Raw genomic sequence first — 6,000 nt, 5'->3', positions numbered from 1 at the left:
GAGATAAAACATAGGAGAACTGTGGTGCCAGGCATTTTGACAGCCTGGGCACAGGCAGGTTGAGGGTGGGGATCTGACCAAAAGCCTGAGATACAGGAGTGGAGATTGTTCACTTTTCTGTGAGGACCTTCTGAACAGCAGTGGCCCTGAGTTCCCCTCCCCTGGAATGAGAGGGCACAGTGATACCATCTTTCACCACCACCTCCACCCCACTCCCCCACCTTATCCTTGCCCACCAGCATGGTAGGACTTCAGAGAGAAACCCAGCATCTCCAGTGGAGGCTTGAGTCACTTATGCCTAACCCTGCCCCAATGTGCCCCAATCTTTACAAGAACAGGTCTAACCATGAGCCAGCACAGTGGGCTTCTCCCTCAGAAGAATGACACAGCCTCCCCACATGTACCAAGTCTATTGATCATAGAGCGCTCCAAAGCATTAGCTTCAATTCTGATGGAAATAGGACCAGGCTTTCCTTTTTTTAAATTTTTTTTTATATCTTATATTTTATTTTTGTTTTTTTATTTATTTATGCTTTGGAATCAGGCTTATAGTTTTTAGTTTGTCTGTTTGCTTCCTTTTTTGTTCCTTTTCCTTTTCTCTTCTCTTGGATCAGGATTTTTTTTTTCTAATCAGGCTAACCTAAACAAACAAATCAAAGCACATCTACTTAAAGGTCCAAACACTCCCCACTACAAGCAAAGAGGAATTCTGCAGAGAATTGACCTGTGGGAAAGAGCAGCCAAAACACAATAGCAGAGTGAACACAGCACACACCAGAAACACTTCCTGAAGCTCCAGGCCCTGAACAGTGTGAGACCCCTTCTTAATATACTATTACTCTCATGAGCATAACATGCAAAAGACAGAAACCAAGACATAATGACAAGACAGAGGAATTCTCCCCAAAAGAAAGATCAAGAAGAAATCACAGCCAGGGATTTGCTCAAAACTGATATAAGCAATATATTTGAACAAGAATTTAGAACAAGTCATAAGAATACTAACTGGGCTTTAAAGAAGCATAAAAGACACCAGAGAAACTGGATGCAGAGATAAAAGACCTAACCACTAGTCAGGCCAAAATAAAAAAATGTTATAACTGAGATGAAAAACCAACCGGACATAATCACAACGAGGATGGAAGAAGCAAAGCAACAAATAGGTGATACAGAATATAAAATTATGGAAAATAATGAAGCTGAAAATAAGAGAGAAAGAAAACTATTACATCATGAATATAGACTTAGGGAACTCAGCAATTCCACAAAGTGCAATAAAATCCATATCATAGGAGTCCCAGAAGAAGAAGAGTGGGAGAAAGGGGCAGAACGTTTATTTGAATAAATTATAGCTGAGAACTTCCCTAATCTGGGGCAGGAAACAGGTATTCAAGTCCAAGAGTTACTGAAAACTCCCCTCAAAATCAACATAAACAAGTCAACACCAAGACATATCGTAGTGAAACTTGCAAAATACAAAGATGAAGAGAGAATTCCGAAAGCAGTGGCAGACAAAAGGTCCTTAACCTACAAGGGTAGACACATAAGGTTAGCAGCAAATCTGTCCACAGAAATTTGGCAGGCCAGAAGACAGTGCCATGATATATTCAACATGCTAAGTGGAAAAAATATGCAGCCTACAATACTATATCCAGCAAGGCTGTCATTCAGAATAGAAGGAGAGATAAAGAGTTTCCAAGACAAGCAAAAACTAAAGTGTTTATGAACACTAAACCAACTCTATAAGAAATATTCAAGGGGACTGCTTGAGCAAGAAAGAGAGACCAAGAGCAACAAAGACTAGAAAGGAACAGAGAAAATCTACAGGAACAGTGACTTTAGAGGTAACACACTGGCACTAAATTCATACTTATCAATAATTACTCTGAATGGAAATGGACTAAATGGTCCAATTAAGAGACATAGGGTATCAGAATGGTTAAAAAAAGAATTCATCAATATGCTGCTTCTAAGAGACTCATTTTAGACCCAAAGTCACCTCCAGATTGAAAGCAAGGTGGTGGAGAACCATGTATCATGCTAATGGACATCAAAAGAAAGCTAGAGTAATCATACTTATACCACACAAACTAGATTTTACCAAAGACTGTAATAAGAGATGAAGATGGATATTATATTATAATGAAGGGGCCTATCTAACAAGATCTAACAATTGTAAATATTTATGCCCCCAACTTGGGACCATCCAAATATATAAATCAATTAACAAAAAACTTAAAGAAATTCAATGAGGGGCACCTGTGTGGCTCAGTTGTTAAGCATCTGCCTTCAGCTCAGGTCATGATCCCAGAGTCCTGGGATTGAGCCCCACATCGGGCTCCCTGCTCAGCAGGAAGCCTGCTTCTCCCTCTCCCACTCCCCCTGCTTGTATTCCCTCTCTCACTGTCTCTGTCTCTGTCAAATAAATAAATAAATAAATCTTAAAAAAGAAAAGAAAAGAAACTCATTTTTAATAATGCAATAATAGTAGGGGACTTTAACACCACACTCACAGCAATGACAGATTATCTGAGCAGACAATCAACAATGAAAACAAGGGCTTTGAATGACACACTATGGACACAGATGGACTTAACAGATATATTCAGAGATTTTCATCCTAAAGCAGCAGAATACACATTTTTTTTCAAGTGTACATGGAACATTCTCAAGAATAGATCAAATATTGGGTCATAAATCAGGCCTCAACCAGTACAAAAAGATTGAGATCATACCATACATATTTTCAGACCACACACTATGAAACTGGAAGTCAACCACAAGAAAAAATTTAGAAAGATCACAAATACATGGAGGTTAAAGAATACCCTACTAAAGAATGAATGGGTTAACCAGGAAATTAAAGAAGGAATAAATAAAAAAATACATGGAAGCAAATGAAAATGAAAACATTTTCCTCTGGGACACAGCAAAGGTGGTAATAAAGGGGAAGTATATAGCAATACAGGTCTTCCTCAAGAAGCAAGAAAAATCTTAAATATACAACCTAACCTTACACCTAACAGAGTTGGGAAAAGAACAGAAAATAAAGCCTAAAACCAGCAGAAGAAGGGAAGTAATAAAGATTAGAGCAGAAATAAATGATATAGAAATTAAAAAGAAAACAAAAACAGTAGAACAGATCAACAAAACTAGGACCTGTTTCTTTGAAAGAATTAACAGAATTGATAAACCCCTAGCCAGACTTACCAAAAGAAGGGAGAAAGGACCCAAAATAAATAAAATCATGAATGAAAGAGGAGAGATCACAACCAACACTGCAGAAATACAAGCAATTATAAGAGAACATTATGAAAAATTATATGCCAACAAATTGGGCAATCTGGAAGAAATGGATAAATTCCTAGAAACATATAAACTACAAAAACTGAAACAGGAAGAAATAGAAAATTTGAACAGACCTATAACCAGTAAATAAATTGAATCAGTAAGCAAAAATCTCCCAACAAATGAGTCCAGGGCTGGATGGCTTCCCAGGGGAATTCTACCAAACATTTAAAGAAGAATTAATACCTATTCTTCTGAAGCTGTTCCAAAAAATAGAAATGGTAGGAAAACTTCCAAACTCATTCTATGAGGCCAGCATTACCTTGATCCCAAAACCAAAGACCCCACCAAAAAGGAGAATTACAGACCAATATCCCTGATGAACGTGGATGTGAAAATTTTCAACAAGATACTAGCTAGTCAAATCCAACATTACATTAAAAAGGATTATTCACCATGATCAAGTGAGATTTATTCCTGGATTGCAGGAGTGGCTCAATATCTGCAAATCAATCAACATGACACACCACATTAATAAAAGAAAGGATAAGAACCATATGATCCTCTCAATAGATATAGAAAAAGCATTTGAAAAAAAAAAAAAAAAAGCACCCTTTCTTGATAAAACCCTCAAGAAAGTAGGGATAGAAGGAACATACCTCAACATCATAAAGGCCATATATGAAAGACCCTCACCTAATATCATCCTCAATGGGGAAAAACTGAGAGCTTTTCCTCTAACGTCAGGAACACGACAGGGATATCCATTCTCACCACTGTTGTTCAACATAGTACTAGAAGTCCTAGCCTCAGCAATCAGACAACAAAAAGAAATAAAAGGCATCCAAATCAGCAAGGGAGAAGTCAAACTTTCACTCTTCGCAGACATGATACTCTATGTAGAAAACCCAAAAGACTCCACCAAAAAATTGCTAGAATTGATAATGAATTCAGCAAAGTCACAGGACACAAAATCAACATATGGAAATCTGTTGTATTTCTATGCACGAATAATGTTCAGAAGACAGTGAAATTAAGGAATAGGTCCCATTTATAATTTTACCAAAAACCATAAGATACCTAAGATTAAACTTAACCAAAGAGGTTAAAGATCTGTACACTGAAAGCTATAGAATACTTATCAAAGAAATTGAAAAAAAAATCAAAGAAATGGAAAAATGTTCCATGCTCATTGACTGGAAAAACAAATACTGTTAAAATGTCTATAGTAACCAAAGCAAACTACACATCTACACATTCAATGCAATCCCAACCTAAATAGTCACAGCATTTTTCACAGAACTAGAACAAACAATCCTAAAATTTGTATGGAACCAGAAAAGACTACACATAGCCACAGTAATGTTGAAAAGCAAAGCAACGCAAGGGGTATCACAATACCAGACTTCAAGCTATATTAGTATACAGTATTATATACAGTATAGTACTGACACAAAAACAGATATATAAATCAATAGAACAGAATAGAGAATCCAATAATTGACCCACAACTATATGGTTAACTAATCTTTGACAAAACAGGAAAGAATATCCAATGGAAAAGAGACAGTCTCTTCAACATATGGTGTTGGAAAAACACTTTTGTACACCATAAACAAAAATAAGTTCAAAACGGATGAAAAACCTAAATGTAAGATAGGAAACCATCAAAATCCTAGAGGAGAACACAGGCAGCAACCCCTTTGACCTCAGCCATAGGAACTTTTTACTAGACATGTCACCAGAGGCAAGGGAAACAAAGGCAAAAATGAACTATTGGGACTTCATCAAGATAAAAAGCTTCTGCAGGGCAAAAGAAACAACAAAACTAAAAGGCAACGTATGCAATGGGAGAAGATATTTGCAAATGACATATTGGATAAAGGGCTAGTGTCCAGAATCTATAAAGAACTCATGAAAATCAACAGCAGTTGAGAAATGAGAAGACATGAACAGATATTTCTCCTAAGAACACATACAAATGGCTAACAGACACATGAAGAAATACTCATCAGGGAAATACAACTCAAAATCACAAATGAGATACCACATCACACCTGTCAGAATGGCTAAAATTAACAACTCAGGAAACAACAGATGTTGGCAAGGATGTGGAGAAAGGGGAATCCTCTTACACTGTTGGTGGGAATGCAAACTGGTGCAGCCACTCTGGAAAACAGTATGGAGGTTTCTCAAAAAGTTAAAAATAGAGCTACCCTAGGACCCAGCAATTGCACTAGTGGGTATTTATCCAAAGGATACAAAAATACTGATTTGAAGGTGCACATGCACCCCAATGTTTATAGCAGCACTATCAACAATAGCCAAATTATAGAAAGAGCCCAAGATTCCATCGACTGATGAATAGATGAAGAAGAAATGGTGTGTATATATACAATCGAATATTACTCAGCCATCAAAAAGAATGAAATCCCGCCATTTGCAACAACATGGATGGAACCAGAATGTATTATGCTAAGTGAAATAACTTAGAGAAAGACAAATATATGATTTCACTCATATATGGAAATTAAAAAAAAGATAAACATAGGGGAAGGGAAGGAAAATAAAATAAGAAAAAAAAAACAGGGGGAATCAAACCATAAGAGACTCTATATTTAAAAGAACAAACGGTTGCAGGAAGGAGGTGGGTGGGGGGATGGGGTAAATGGGTGATGGGCATTAAGGAGGGCACTTGTTGGGATGACCACT

The sequence above is a fragment of the Phoca vitulina genome, unplaced genomic scaffold (assembly GCF_004348235.1).
Source record: "Phoca vitulina isolate PV1807 unplaced genomic scaffold, GSC_HSeal_1.0 scaffold8, whole genome shotgun sequence".
Lineage (NCBI taxonomy): Eukaryota > Metazoa > Chordata > Mammalia > Carnivora > Phocidae > Phoca > Phoca vitulina.
The sequence above is the reverse complement of the archived record's forward strand: the minus strand, read 5'-3'. Positions refer to the sequence as shown.